Here is a 16,550-nt window from a genome sequence, read left to right as displayed (position 1 = left end):
GTGGGCGGAAGCTAGTTACTAACTAAATATGAAGGGAGAACATTTAAATATTAACACGCCTTTATTAGCTTCACCTGTATCTTTTATATGTAACCGACTCTTTTAGACTCGATTTTGACCCACTTTAAACGAACAGATTGAATTCAAACTTTGTATTAAATGATGTTTCTAAAATAACAATAAAAAATAATTGTGATATAAAAATTACTGGTTTTATTTACCTACCTCGTAGACAGTATATTTCGCTTTAATTTTAATTCAAACTAAATGTACTAAGGGCCGATTTTTCAATGCTTGGATAAAACTTATCCGTCCAATAAAGTATTACCTACACGATAATATTAAAATGTCACGTAAACTGTCAAATACGGGCAATTAGAATACGTTTTTAAAATGGTAGTTTTATGCATTATTCGACGAATAAGTTTTATCCAAGCATTGAAAAATCGGCCCTAAGTCCAATTAAGGTCCAATTAAGTGAAAATATATTAATATGAATTGTTAAATAATTAATTACTGAAAAGTAAGTATGTATCTACAAATATTATATACTTAGTACGAAAACCAAATAAGATAGGTCATTGAAACACCGGTAGGTAAGATCAGCAAATTGCAAAGGTACCTTATAACAAAAATATCAACGAAACAATGATTTTAATTATTTTAAAAGCTTACTCAAGTGAGTTATATTAAATGGCCAATAAATTAAATGCACCATACAATCTATTTAGCCTGTTAGAATTCTCCAGTCGAGTTTGGATTATTTACCGTCGCCTACACACGACCTTGCCATAGCATTTATACATAACTGATAATAATTATAACCGTTAGCGAATTGTTAGCTTTATTGTGTACATTGCAATTCTATATAGAAATCAATATGTTTTTACAAATAACATTAGGTAGCTTTATTTATTTATTTATTTATTTAAATTAAGTACTCTGAATTTTAGTTCAGTTAACTAGACAACCTTTAAATTTATGTTTTCATTTGGAGGTTGAGATTTTTTAAAACGATGATAAAAACGTTACCTATGTCTAGCTACTAGTTATTATTCCGTGCCTACGTTAAGATATTAAAACAATATAATGTAAACAATTAGTTGATTAAATATTATACAAATAAACCATTACTAAAACTCTACATTAAATTTTGAATACTTTTTAACGCAGTATCATAATTATTTGTGTAAATAAATTTAAAATATTAAACAACAAAATATATTTGTATAGTGAAATACCCTTTCACTATACGCGAAGTCTAATTCCAATTTAATTTAATACCGTAAACATGTAAAATTTGTGAGATTACTATCAAAAACCAAGAGAAAGCGACAGCATATACGATACTCTTACCATCTCTAGAAATATATTATATTGCAGAGTAAACCGGCCGTAATTAAGATCTTTACTACGAAATTGGCCACTTAATCCAAATTGCAATCTATACGTATATTAATAAAATTGAAATTCGCATTTTCGAATTAACTGCGATTTTCCTCAATTAATAATACTCGCATTATGCTGTTATAGCATAGAATTATAATTTATATGCATGTCGTTGACTTTAGTGAGCGTGGAATCTTAAACGTCCTTAAGGCCCTTCATTTCACTTATTAACGGACCTCCGGACCTCCGAAATAGGAGATACGCTCGAAACGAGTAACTTAAATTAATGATGTGATATAAACCGACAATTTTTTTGGTATCCGAAATATTTTAACCCGTATGCTACGAAATGACCAACATAATTCCGTCATATAATACCTGTCATTATATTATATGTAACATAGAAATCTAAATTGTTATTTAGATTTCTATGATATGTAATATCCTATTGCGTTTAATTAGAAATATATACATAAAATAAGATTAAATTCGAAATTAATTCATGCTATGTGTGTCGCTAGGCGCTCTTGGGATTTTATTATAATGTGATTTGAAAGAATTAATCTAGTTAGCGTTTTAACCTATTTTACAAAGTTTATATGTATTATGTTTATCCAATTTACTTACAATACATATATACATACGCCCAGTCATGCTTAGTAGTAACTGTGGTAGTAACAAAATATAATTTTAAAACAATTTTCGTATCGTTACCGATCTTTGACAAGTGGACAAAGTTTGAATTGAATCTGTCCGTTTAAATTGGCTCAAAATGTCCAGGAGTGTTGAGTCCAGAGAGTCGGTGGTTACAAAACATATAGGTGAAAATTAGCGTGTTGTAAAGAAAAATGCATTTTGTGCGACATAAAAAAAATAAGATCATAGTCAGGTTATAAATGAGTATCGCATGGTTTGAAAATACACCCTTCCGTGTTGAAAACGATTTGTACATAGTTTAAAAGGTGCTTCCAAAGTGATATCGAACCTTCAAACTTCTGGTGGACTAATAAATACTGCCTTATCACGACAAATGCTGTTGGCAGCGGAACTTATAAACAATTTATTTGAAGCGTATTTTAGGAATACCTACAATTTAAAAAAAAAAAATTGGTTGTTTGTAAAGTAGGTTTACGATTTGGTGGCAGCGCTCGAGATGAGACGGGAGATCGGTCCGTCTCTCTCTCGTTATACCTGCGATCGCGCTCGTGAGGTTTTGGTGTGACACAAGTTTCTGAACATGTCACCCGACTAAAACGATTTTAAAAACGTTATCACGTCAATAAAAAGAAAAAATTATGATTCGATCCGCGCATTGGCGACCCTGACTTTTGTGTCAAAATTATTAAATTATTACGTGATGATCATTTTGTTTTTTTATACGATGTATGTGTACGTAAAGAATGATTAATCTTTTTTTTTATATTACACAAAAATATAATATTATGCTTTAGTTTGAGTAAAAAAAAATATTTATTATGATTCTTATGAATTTGTAAGCATTATAATAATTATAATATTCATTTGAGGCACTTTCACCGTGGAATATAGAATTTAATAAATGTAGATAGAGACAATGTTAATAATTGGATGTAATATAAATATAAATAAAGATAATAATTGGTTTCATCTAATATTATTAATAATTATTAAATAGAATGTAGAATATATCAACGTCCCACGGCCATACCACACCATACATAATTATTATCTACGGTCTTTCCGGCGCCATCGACCGCTCGACCTGTATTACCAAAAACCAAACTAAAATCCCAATAATGTGAAATTTGTCACAGAAGAATTTCGCAATATTTAATTAAACATGTTGATTTATCTAAATTGCTAAACCTGTGTTTGCGCGTCGTCCGAATAAGTAAACAGTTGAGCAATTTGGTCGGCTTTTGGAATCGATGTCAGTCATGTATAGATAGCATTTTGCAAGTACCACCCCGATTGAATTATTTAATTTTTAACGTAGGTATGGAAAACTAATTTGGCGAAAAATCTCGTGGGAATATACGGAGCAGAAAATTCATATCAAAAACATGGATTAATTCCAGTTATTCTGTATCCTATAATGCTAATAATTTCATATTATGAAGTAAACACAAAATATAATTTATTAAGCTTATCTATAATACCTATTTAATACGATTGTATCCGTTACAAGTTGGTCATTTTATTAAAAAGCAAAATATCAGAGATCACTTAGGAAACATAATATGTGTATTTAAAATATGTTTATTATCAGACATATCGACATAAATATGTTAAACACCGAGCCTCCTATTTAAATAATTTTATTGTTGACAAAAAATACAAATAGACGTTCAAATTAAAAGAGGATTCCCGCCCATCGCAGATACGTAAATGTCAAGGTGAGACAAAACGGTTGGTAAATAAAATAACGTTAAAAACGCACTTAATGAGCCTCGGAGGAGTTTTTACTAGAAATATTTAATTAAATATGGTACTTGTGGTACTATACCACCGGCTCATTATATTTTGACCTTTATTCTAGAATCTAGATATTGAATAATTCTGAAATGTAATATGACCCAAAAGCTGTATTACTCTATCTTATTTATCCCTAATCATTTCTTCTATAAACTTAAAATTTTATAAAACTATTCGTACCTAAATTGAGTATTGTTTTAATAATGGAACCTGGTGACAATTATCCAAATTACTGACAAGCTAAAGGATGTCTATTATCAGTAGGTAAATGAGAAAATTATTTCGTTAAATGTTTCGTTCAAAAAAAAACGAGTATGTACACTTATACTCAACACAAATAAGCCCCAGTTATACGGGTGTCCCACTTTCGGTATACTAAGCGCAAAGGGACTTGTAGTTTTGCTTACGCTGAGTACGTAAAAAATAATTATAAAATTCCAGACGCATTTTTTTTTTTTAAATAGAGGAATTCTTAAAATTCCATGTGTACACCCCCAACAAGCAAACCGCCCAACTTTGCCACCCGCATGTGAGCTATCGTTTAAGATTATGTTTTCATAGACAAAATACTCACATTAGCGAAGCGGTATATGCCGGCTGCGCGAAGCTAGAGACGAATACATGGATTTTAAGGAAAAATTTAGCAAAAAATTTTTCGCGTAATTTTGTTATTTAAGTATTTTTTATGTGATCAGTGTATGCAAAACTACAAGTCCCTTCGCGCTTAGTATACCGAAAGCGGGACACCCGGGGTATAATATTTATTTGAATCTTAATATTATGTATTTAGCTTGTTCTCATTAATCACTCATTAATCGCTTACTATTCAAATAAACTGTGAAGTCAGAACCTTACAGAATGTCATATCTTTACTAATACCTATGTATTATAAAGCTGAAGAGTTTGTTTGTTTGTTTGTTTGAACGCGCTAATCTCAGGAACTACTGGTCCGATTTGAAAAATTATTTCCGTGTTAGATAGCCCATTTATCGAGGAAGGCTATAGGCTGTATATCATCACGCTAAGACCAACAGGAGTGGTGCACTGCGGGTAAAACCGCAGGTCACAGCTAGTTATACTAATATTGTAAAACTTGTTCAGCTTCCATCATTCTGGTACACGTAAAACAACCTTAGATGACCTCCGAACTATTTCAACGATTCATTTACATGCTCCGAAACGAAGGTCCAATATTAACATTAAAATAAGTATAATAAACACGTTAAATAGCTTTATTCTTATGTTAATTTTATGTTTTGGGTTTGTTATTTCAATATTGGGCAAATATCGCACACACGTGCCAGAAAATGTTATTATTTGCTCATAGAAATACTTAAGTACTTAAATTAGTATACAATTTTTTGTCTTTGGTATACTAGAGGAAAAATACAGGTGTGAAAAATGGATTTTGAACCCGATAAAAAACTAAAACTGTATTTATAATCTATTTTGTTTTGCCATATTAAATATTCATTGCCTTACTGAGTATTTATAATGCGAATATATTTGTCATTGATATTCAATGGATGCACAGTTGCATACAAATTTAATTTTCTTGAGTATCCTTGAATGATATAGGGAAAACAATAATCGCTAATATAGACAATCGGTATTTCCCAGTACTTTTAAGGTGTCGTGGCTAAAGACAAGGACGGAATTAGCATTTTTATTTGTAGAAATAATAAAGAGAAAGAAGGCTAATAATGGTTCAATGAATAATATGGTGAATTCGTTCAAAATCTTGTTTTTGCCTTATTTGCTTATTGAAGTGAAACTTCTTTATCGGGGTTGGAAAAAAATTTAGTGTAACATTTTTTCGTTACGCGCCATCTTTTTCTTATCCCTACCACGCGTGATTCGATGTGTTTCTGTAAAGTTGCATATAGTAAATTATTTAAAAAAAATAAAGTTATAAAGAAGTTTCACTTCTTACGTGTGTACACTAGTACACGCACACATTTTTTCTGCTTACTTTTCGGTCTTTCGTCCTTCGATGTCAAAACAACGGAGGTTGTTCATTCCATTTTTTTTTTCATTGTATATTTAACACAAGCTATACTTTTCTATATTTATAGAAAGGAAAAGTGAATTAATGACTGACTGACATATAAACACACAGCCTATATAGGTAATACTAGTTACTGGAATTAAAAACTTGAAATTTTTCATGTTTCCTTTTATAATACTGTACCAACTAAGAAACGACTTGGAAATTCGCCTCATAAGGAAAAAAAGAAAAGGAAAAGAGAGGTACTTATAACATTAAATGAAACTCCGATATTACTTATTATTTAAAATAAAGTTTCATATCTGAAATGCTTAATAATTACCGTTAGATACATAACGAATTAATCTGAATTATTAGTCTCATATAACCATTTAGCGTTTATTTTTTGTCACCGTAGTGTAATAATTGATTTTTTTATATTTCTGAAAAAAACTACGTACATAATTCAACACGACATCCTCAATAATGTTATGATTATAAGTTCAAAATTATAAATGCAGATTGCGGAAAATCTTCATATACTTAGTTCTTTAGGATATTTTTCCGTGTATGTATTTATTTTTTAAATGTTTTATCATAATTAAAATAAAGAAATTATATTAAGGTACTATATTTTGGTAAAATTATGACCATTAAAAAAACATAATACCTATACAGGAAATAAATTAATAAACAACTTTTTTATTTCGTTTATTTTATATATTATGTTCCTATCTGTTTATAAATTTTTTTAAATATATTATACAGCACGCTATCATAGGTATAAGGTCGGTACTCCCACAGACATGTAATGTCTGTGGGTACTCCATTTACACGTGTTAACAATATTTTATTCTAATTCTATTGATATCATAAGCCTAATATTATTAAACAGTTACAAGTATACCAACATTCATCATCATCATCAGCCCATATACGTTCCCACTGCTGGGACACGGGCCTCCTGTGAGGGTACAGGCCATAATCCACCACGCTGGCCAAGTGCGGGTTATACCAACATTAAAATACCAAAATTTGTCCAAAAACTAAACGGATAACAGTAAAACATTAATAACATTTCGAGTTTCGCAAATACGCAAATTATTATCGGTTCTGTATTGAAGCTACATCAGCCGAGAGCCGGTTTCGTGAGGTCAACACTTTCACGTTTCAACCGAGATGATTTTTTACCTATTTCTCTTATACATAATAATTTTTGTGTGGATAATTTTTGAGGAACAAATTTTTTTTTTGTTTTTTTATTTTTTTTACTGACGTCTGCTCAGGCATTTGAGGGCGATCTCGCCTGATGGCTAGTACCTATGTGTGTACAATTTTTCAACAAAAAAGAGAAGAATAAATTTTGCATTTTTTACGAAAAATTACAATAATTGCGTTAATAACAATACTTGTATGAGGAGCCTAGGTTATACTTGATGTAAATCTCAAATGAATATGTATAGATATTTTTTTATAATTTGTATTCAAGGACATAATATTATGCTATTCAAATCACACTTGGTAACGCTATTCGGTAGATAATAATTATGACATGTATTTATATACAGGGTGTAATCGTTAAGTGTGCACAGGCGATTTTTCCGTAAGTATTACAGATAACAAAAAACTTTAAACTGATATCGAAAGTACTTAACCTAATGAGTAAAATGGCGGTAGTAAATTTTTAAAAATAAATCGAGAAATATCAAAAACTTTATCTTTAAACCCTCCCATACATTAAGTATGAAATATGAATATCCCATATACATTTAATATGAAAGATTTTAGCTTTCTTTATCTTTTTTTGGTTTTCTGCTTAATTACTTCGCAAATTTGAAGTGACATTTTCCACGTTTTTACGGACATTTTCACGCATTTTCCGGATATTTTCCGAGAATTTTCCGGACATTTCCCGGACATTTCCCAGGCATTCACCGGGGATTTTCCAGGCATTTCCACGCATTTTCCGTACATTTTCACGCATTTTCCGGGTATATCTGGAAAATGCCTGGAAATCCCCGGAAAATGCCTGAGAAATGTCCGGAAAATATCTGGGAAATGCGTGGAAAATCCCCGGAAAATGCCAGGGAAATGCTCGGAAAATCCCCGGAAAATATCCGGAAAATGCGTGAAAATGTGCGGAAAAAGCGTGGAAAATGCCACTTCAAATTTGCGAAGTAATTAAAGCAGAAAACCAAAAAGAAAAAGGAAGCTAAAATCTTTCATATTAAATGTATATGGGATATTCATATTTCATACTTAATGTATGGGAGGGTTTAAAGATATTTTTTTTTATATTTCTCGATTTATTTTTAAAAATTTATTACCGCCATTTTACTCATTAGGTTAAGTACTTTCGATATCAGTTTAAAGTTTTTTGTAATCTCAAATACTTACGGAAAAATCGCCTGTGCACACTTAACGATTACATCCTGTATATTCAATTTCGATTTCATATTAAAGATCAGAAATCATGATTTCAATAAAACACAAGAACTTAGGTAGTTCCAAATAAAAATAGTTGAAAATAAATAAAAGGTCTCTTTTATTCCAGGTAATGATAGTTAGATACAAAGTTAAAAATTGTTGTGTTAGTTGTTACCTAGTCAATGTTAGTCTGTTCTTGACTAGGTACGTTACTTTAAATAAACCCGACTTCAAAAACTGAAAATTTAAAAAATAGTAAAGATTTGATCGTTGGATTTGATATTCATTAATTAAATATAGTAAATTAAATACTAGCTATTATTTAGATAATATGCTATTTACTAAATAGTCGGTTAAAAATTACCACAGATACTGTACATTATGAGTTCTGTATATCTGTAATTTATCTGCTACGCTACGTTCATATTAACGAAAATAATTACATCATCTTTTCGATGTTGATTAACTAAACACATGTTAACTTATGTATAATTATAGGTGATAAAGCTTTGTATGTGGAAACGATTAATCATTTTTTCAATTCCTTGTTTTTATTCTTAAATATGGATTGTAAGTGTTACATCAAATACAAGAAACAAAAAAAATTAGGGATTCAGCTTGTTTTGTGTGTGTTTTTTTAAGTAGATACTTAAAAAAAAAGCCCAGCGGTTTTACCCGCATTGCTGCGCTCCGGTTGATCTTGATAATATGTAGCGGGTAGCCTTATAGCCTTCCTCGATAAATGGGCTATGTATCTAACACCTAAAGAATTTTTCAAATCAGACCGGTAGTTCCTGAGATATCCGTTATTTATTTGTATACAAATTTTCAGGGGACTGGTTAAAAACTTTTATTGCAATAGAAGATATTTTTTCTTCGTTATAGGAAAAAAATAACATAAGTATGTACTAGAACAATAGCTTCATTTACAGATATATATGGCTTTGGCAAAACACAATAATTTGATTGTTGTATATATTTCGCCTATTACACAAGAAACAATAATAATGACTACCCGAACGCACTTACTAATTTGTCATTATGCTATAAAATAGAAGCCATTTAAATAGAAAATACCACAGAAAAATACACATAACATGATACACTACAATATAATCATACTCGTAGTTTTATATAATTTGCTATACATAGACCGTTCGTGGCTTGATATCGTGAGTTACGAATTCACAAGCAGGCGCAAATTGACTTTCAGTTTGACCGATGCGTGACGACAACGATATAAAAACATGTTTAAAGTAGCTTCTTTGAAACTAAACGCGTTTCACCACGTGTCAATACTGCTATGTGCATATATGCATGTAATCAAGGGGAGCCGTGCATCGGCACGCATATCCCTAAGGGGGAGTTCAAAAGTTTTTATACCGGCATTTTCCCGTACTGCTGATCAACTTTCGGCACACGAAATTTTCTTTTGATACCTATAGGTACAATTTACAAACCAAGGTTGCGGGATGTAAAGAAGTTTTAGTGGGTAGTGATAAATTTTTATAATACGTAATTTTCCTCTAAGTATATGTACAAGGTTGCAGAATAATACCTTTTGAATCACAGTTTGAATACATATTTTTCTGTGGTAATAGGTATTTATGTTTGTGTTTTAATTCAAAAGTGAGTTCAACATTGGGGATGGCCTGTTGATTTATTTTGGGATTACTTACTAACAATATAATATTTTCAAAGTTAAGTATAGTAATATGAAATCATTAAAAATATCGGAGAAAAGTATAACTATTGTATCTACGTTAAAACGTAATGCTATACCTACGTAAGAAAGTTGATAGAAGTTATTCGTGTAACAAAGATAATAAAATTAAAACCATAAACAACATAAAGACAGTTTTTTTATTACCCGTGGAATTACAACATACATGGCAGATTGAAGATGTTCGAATAAAATATATAGTTGCTATTTGCTAATAAAATTATATAATATGGTTATTGCGACAAAAATTTGTTTAGAAACCATCGTAAGAAACAAGATTTTTTTCAGTTCATCACATAAACTTTCTTGAACTAGCCGTTTACTTAGACATTTCATAGCGATATGATATAAGCTGAAAAACCATCTTTATTAACTATTATAGATGGATTTATACATATTTTATTATCTCCTTTTGGAAATCATCCATTTGGGGATTTTAGTTTGACCATGTCCTCCCAGGAAATATAATTTCTAACACTACCTAACATAAAATCAAATAAAATAATTATTTTTTTTGAACAATAAAACTAAACGGCTTTCGAATGTCAGAACTATACAAAAGTTAACAGGAACCATCCAAAGGGAACAGTTCTATTCTGTAGTCCGTCCGGCGCGATACCACTATCTCACAAAAACCGGCGTAAAGCGTTGAGCGTTTCACATAGGTGAGTGAGACATTCCGGAGGCCCACTTCCCCCCCCCCTTTTCCCTTTAAAATCATGGCAGCGGAATTAAAAGATTTATTACCCCAGGAGGGTACCAACACGCAAGGTGCTGGAGAATCCCTCCCTGAGCACTTTTGTTCAGGCTGCCCTGTGTATTCTGGGGAGGGCAAAATCCCGCTCAATACTCAAGCACGAGGCAATAAGAGCAACAAGTCCTGTGCACGCCCTTCTACGCTCTGCGTCAACTTTTGCAACATCAGGGGCTTACACTCAAACATCAATGCCGTCCACTACCACCTTGAGACGGCGAAGCCGGCCTTGCTCTTTTTAACCGAAACGCAGATATCATCCCCCTCTAATACAGCTTATCTCAGTTACCCAGGCTACAATCTGGAGCACAACTTTTTACCCCGCGCTGGTGTATGCGCCTTTATCCGGAATGATATCTGCTTTCGACGCCTCAGCTATCTTGAAGGTAGGGATCTTTCTATCATTTGGTTGCGTGTAGACTGCGACGACCACCCTCGCGTCTATGCGTGCCTATACAGATCCCATAGCGGTAATGAGGAAACCGACCGACTCATCGAGCATATACAATCGGCGGCAGATACTATGCTCAATCAGATACCCTGCGCTGAAATTGTAGTCCTTGGGGATTTCAACGCCCATCACTCAGAATGGCTTAAGTCTCGAACAACTGACCACGCGGGTAAATCTGTTTTCGACTTTGCTCTTGCTTATGGTCTTACTCAAATGGTACAATCGCCAACGCGAATCCCTGATGTTGAGGATCATACGCCTTCCCTGTTGGACCTACTGTTGACATCTCACCCGGATGGCTATCAGGTCCATGTTGATGCCCCTTTAGGCTCATCGGACCACTGCCTAGTGCGGAGTGTAGTGCCAATCTTGCGCTCTTCACGGCCGGAGCGTGTTGGCCGTCGACGCGTTTGGCACTACAAGTCAGCAGATTGGGATGAGATGCGTACATTCTTTTCGTCCTATCCCTGGGGCCGTGCTTGCTTCTCGGCAGACGATCCTAGCACCTGCGCAGACTCTGTTGCCGATGTGATACTTCAGGGCATGGAACTTTTTATTCCGAACTCTGTTGTACCCATTGGTGGCAAGTCCCAACCCTGGTTTGGTCTCTCTTGTAAAACGGCATCACGCCGAAAACAAGACTGTTACCAGGCCTGGGCTAATGCACTCGTGTCTAGTGATCCAAACGCCCATACACTTAAGAGAGAACTAAACTCGGCCTCTAGGTCCTTCAAAAGAGCAATTGCAAAAGCAAAGTCAGAGCATATTGCTAAGCTTGGCGAGAAACTTGCCCGACTTCCTTCGGGAACGCGCGCCTTTTGGGCACTCGCCAAAGCTGTGCAAGGAAACTTCTGCAAGCCTGCACTACCATCTCTGCGCATGGAGAATGACTTGTTGGCCCACACGGCAAAGGAGAAGGCCGATCTTCTTGGCTCCCTTTTCGCCGCAAACTCGACTTTGGATGACATGGGAAACTCGCCACCTACCATCCCGCAGTATGAGGGCTCTATGCCGGACATCCGGTTTACCCAGAGCGCTGTGCGGAAAGCACTTTTTGCCCTAGATGTCCACAAGTCGAGTGGCCCCGACAGTATTCCTCCAATTGTGCTGAAGATGTGTGCACCTGAGCTAGCACCGGTCCTCACGCGACTCTTCCGGTACTCCTACTCCACAGGCGTTGTCCCGAACTCATGGAAGACAGCGTTAGTGCACCCAATCCCGAAAAAAGGCGATCGCTCTGATCCGTCCAATTATCGACCTATAGCAATCACCTCCTTGCTCTCCAAGATAATGGAATCCCTTATTAATCGCCAACTACTGAAATATCTGGAGGATCACCAGCTGATTAGTGACCGACAGTACGGTTTCCGTCGCGGTCGATCAGCTGGTGATCTTCTTTTATATTTAACTCACAGATGGGCTGCAGCGATTGAGAGCAAAGGTGAAGGCTTGGCGGTCAGTTTGGACATAGCGAAAGCCTTTGATCGGGTTTGGCACAAAGCGCTCTTAGCAAAACTTCCATGCTATGGGCTTCCCGAGAGACTTTGCCAGTGGGTAGCCAGTTTTCTCACAGAGCGTAGCATGAGTGTCGTTATCGACGGTTCTTGCTCCGACCCTAAGCCTGTGAATGCTGGTGTCCCACAAGGTTGCGTTCTGTCTCCCACTCTGTTCCTTCTGCATATCAATGATATGCTGCTCAACAGCAGCATTCATTGTTATGCAGACGACAGCACTGGTGATGCAGTTTACACCGGCCGTAGCAATGTCTCTCAGGATTGCGTCATTGAGTACCGGAACAACCTCGTGTCTGAAATTGAGGCTTCTTTAGACGAAGTTTCTAATTGGGGTCGACTAAACTTAGTCGAATTCAACCCGAAGAAGACACAGGTTTGCGCGTTTACCGCTAAAAAGCTTCCCTTCGATGTAACCCCTATTTTTCAGGGCACTCCTCTATCAGCCACAGCTAGTATTGGTATTCTCGGTCTCGAAATCTCGAGTAACGTGCAGTTTTCCTGTCATTTGGAAGGCAAAGCCAAGTTGGCTTCTCAGAAACTTGGTGTGCTCTGTAGAGCGGGACAGTATTTCACGTCGCGCCATCGCCTCAATCTTTATAAGGCGCAAGTCAGGCCGCACATGGAATACTGTTCCCATCTCTGGGCCGGGGCACCCCAACAATACCTCCTTCCATTTGACCGCATTCAAAGGAGAGCTGTACGACTCGTTGGCGAACCGAGTCTCACCGATCGGCTTGATACTCTGGCATTGCGAAGAGATATCGCTTCCTTATGCGTTCTCTACCGCATTTACTATGGGGAGTGCTCTGAGGAATTGTTTGGAACATTACCCACCGCTGAGTTCCATTACCGCACAGCCCGCCATAAACAGAAATACCACCCTCACCACCTTGACTGCTGGCGGTCGACAACTGTGCGCTTTAAACGAAGCTTCTTTCCGCGCACAACCGTCTTATGGAACCAGCTTCCTAGTACGGTATTCCCGAATGGTTACAATCTGGGGACCTTTAAGAAGAGAGCGTATTCTTTCCTAAAAGGCCGGCAACACACTTCCAATGTCCCTGGCGTTGTGGGTGCTTATGGGCGACGCTGAACGCTTACCATCAGGCGTCGCGTCTGCTCTGTTGCCTCCTCTCTCATAAAAAAAAAAAAAAAAAAAAAAAAAAGGGAACAGTTTTCAAAACAAAAATAATCATAAAAATCGATTTACCCAGTCGAAAGTTCTGAGGTAACAAACCCAAAAAAATCCAGCTGAATTTTGAACCTCCTATTTTTGAAGTTTGTTGAAAACAACATGATAGCAATAAATACAAATTAAAATGTACGAAGCGCTCTATATCGATTCACCAATCCATGCATGGCGCTAAGTCTGTGGCTAAGTGCAATACCTAAGGTTGTCAACTTCATTTGCGTTAGGGCTCGTGGAGAAAAATCACTTGAAATATTTTTAAAACTTTCTAATTGAAAAGATATCAAGATATATAACTAGGTAATAGATAGACATTGCATTAAATAACACTTCCTATGAAATGAAAAATGCTTAAACATAGAAATTAAAATGTCAGTAGTTTTTCTCATTATATCTGTAGTTACTAGGTACCTATATCGTGGAAAAAGTCATCTTGTGGCTAAACAAAACACCTCTGCTTTCCTTTCTGAACGAAAAAATGTGTTTTTTAATAGAAGCAGTTGGATCAACGTTTATCAAAGTAAGCAAATGCCTTTCTCTAAATATTTTCTTGCGACGTTCTGTGTTTCTAATAATATCTGGATCCACAATCTGGAATGTAAGCTTTTTAAATGATTCTTTTTTAAATTAGGCAAGATTTAGATAATATTATTATGAAGAAATATTTTCGTTTTTTTTTCTCTGGAATAGCCAATTTTCGAAAATAACAAATCTGTTTCCTGTGGTTAAGTTGCCATATTCTTATTTAACGCGAACGAATTCGCAGGTGTAAATTACTAGTCTTAAAAAAGCTGGCAGCATTGTCCAAAAAAATTTGGAAAATCCAAAAGTGCACGCCTCATAATTTTTTTTAATAAATATTTATTAATTATTATTTTTGTTTATTTAATAACAATTAAACCACATCGAATCAGACCCTGAAAAATGAAAGGGTTCTATTCCTGAGCATACTCAAGCGTAAGAGAAAAAAAAAGACTCGATTAGTAAAGTATTTCGGTCGCTATCGTGTTAACAAGAAAAAGGATCCGCACATACAGACACACGGACGTCCAAGACAGAACTTTTTTAAACTGTTTTTTAACTAGTTTAAATAACAAAAATGACATCAAAAATATCATGAACGTTAAAAATAGTGTTTTTTCTTAATATGTGTGTGTATGTATTAACTTACAAGTGCAATGTATGATACATAAAGACATTTTAAGTTTGAAAAATCAGAAGTTTTGCGCGAAGTGACAGTAGTACCCACCTCAACGCTTCGCTTATGAGGCGTGCAATAATAGCTGTACATATGAATGAAAAGTTCAATTCATCAATGGTAGGTATAAACCTATTAAACTCTCAATAATATGTCGATCCAAGTGTCGAACACCACTCAAACTGACAAGTTGACAAGGCCATTAATACAATAATTATTAGATACCTACCTACTGCAAATATGACGAACTGATAACATTCTCATTGACCGCATTTAAAACGCATTAATATTCGCCATTTCGAATTAAGTAACGCATTATAAATTGCCTCTAATTGCTATGGAATGGCACATAGAATTAGTTGATAATAATCTAAAAATATTTTTCTAGAATTTGATAATTATTTATATTTTTGACGCAATATTTATTATGTATTCGCATTATGTACCTATTCCTAATCCAGAATCAAACGTCTAGGTATTTCTGTGTATTGTTTAAATTCCCCTGTAAATATTAATGTCACGTTTAGAATTTAGATCGTTGTCAATTGTCATTTTCTTCAATAAAGCAGACGAGGGCTTAGTGCAATCCAGTCTTGTAACTTTAAAATAAAAAATCTAAAACACTAAATTAAAAACATACCTGTTAGGGAAACGCGAAGTGAGATTCGACCCGTTTCGGGCCGCGTCCACTTTTCACACTCACTACTTCTCTCAACTTGTAAAAGCTCCAAAGTATAAAAGTTCTATTTACTAACAGTCACTTTACACCGAATCCAAAACATAATTCACAAAAAAAATCGAACGACGCGTCCAATCAACGCGCGTATTTATGCAACGATTAAAAATCGAATTTTCGAACGTCGTAAAGGCGCGTATATGAAAGCGTGTTTCACGTGCGCGCGGCAAAGAGGTTGTTTATCAACTAAATACAGGTGTGAACTGTGAGTGAAGTGACTGCAGAAGCTGGGTGTGCCGCGTGAATGTTTGCGGTTTTCGATATACTGTGACAGCCGGTTTTCCGGACGACTCGTTGAGATGCAGGTGAATCGTTTTGCAATGTTTACAGTACCTACTTCAACATCTCCGGGACGAAAGCGGGTGAGAAAAACCAAAACAAATAATTTTTTTTCGGTTTTCCCTGTGTAAAAATGCGAAAAATATTGAACGTTATCCCGTTAAAGGGATAGATCATAGGATAGATAGTGGTTTATAGTAAAATACTACTAAAGTGTTTTCCGATAAAAACGGGAACTATTAAGTAGGTAGGTACCTTCCTTTCTATTAACAATCAAAGTTTTGGAATAACCGAGAAGATTGTTATTTCTTAGCCAAACAAATGAATATTGTTGATATTATCATAATTTAAGGACCGCTGATTGTCGCTAAAGCATTCGTCGTATTCTTTAATAAATTATTTCCGAAAACAAACTTAAATAAACGAAATAAAATTCAATTACTTACAGT

The 16,550-nt window shown here is 34.8% G+C and overlaps 1 protein-coding gene across 1 annotated transcript in view; it reads right to left on the bottom strand.

Moving 5' to 3' along the window:
• Nucleotides 1-15,866, bottom strand: part of LOC149479045 (uncharacterized) — a 63,663-nt gene extending 47,797 nt beyond the window's left edge. The window contains exon 1 of the mRNA XM_089708843.1: nucleotides 15,727-15,866. The gene's annotated coding sequence lies outside the window, so the exon portion shown is untranslated. The remainder of the gene's footprint in view (nucleotides 1-15,726) is intronic.
• Between the last annotated feature and the right edge of the window lie 684 nt (nucleotides 15,867-16,550).

Source organism: Colias philodice, chromosome 21 (genome assembly GCF_061535455.1).
Source record: "Colias philodice isolate Cphi_HAF_F1 chromosome 21, ilColPhil1 Martin Lab GWU primary, whole genome shotgun sequence".
Lineage (NCBI taxonomy): Eukaryota > Metazoa > Arthropoda > Insecta > Lepidoptera > Pieridae > Colias > Colias philodice.
This window is presented reverse-complemented; position numbering and strand designations above follow the sequence as displayed.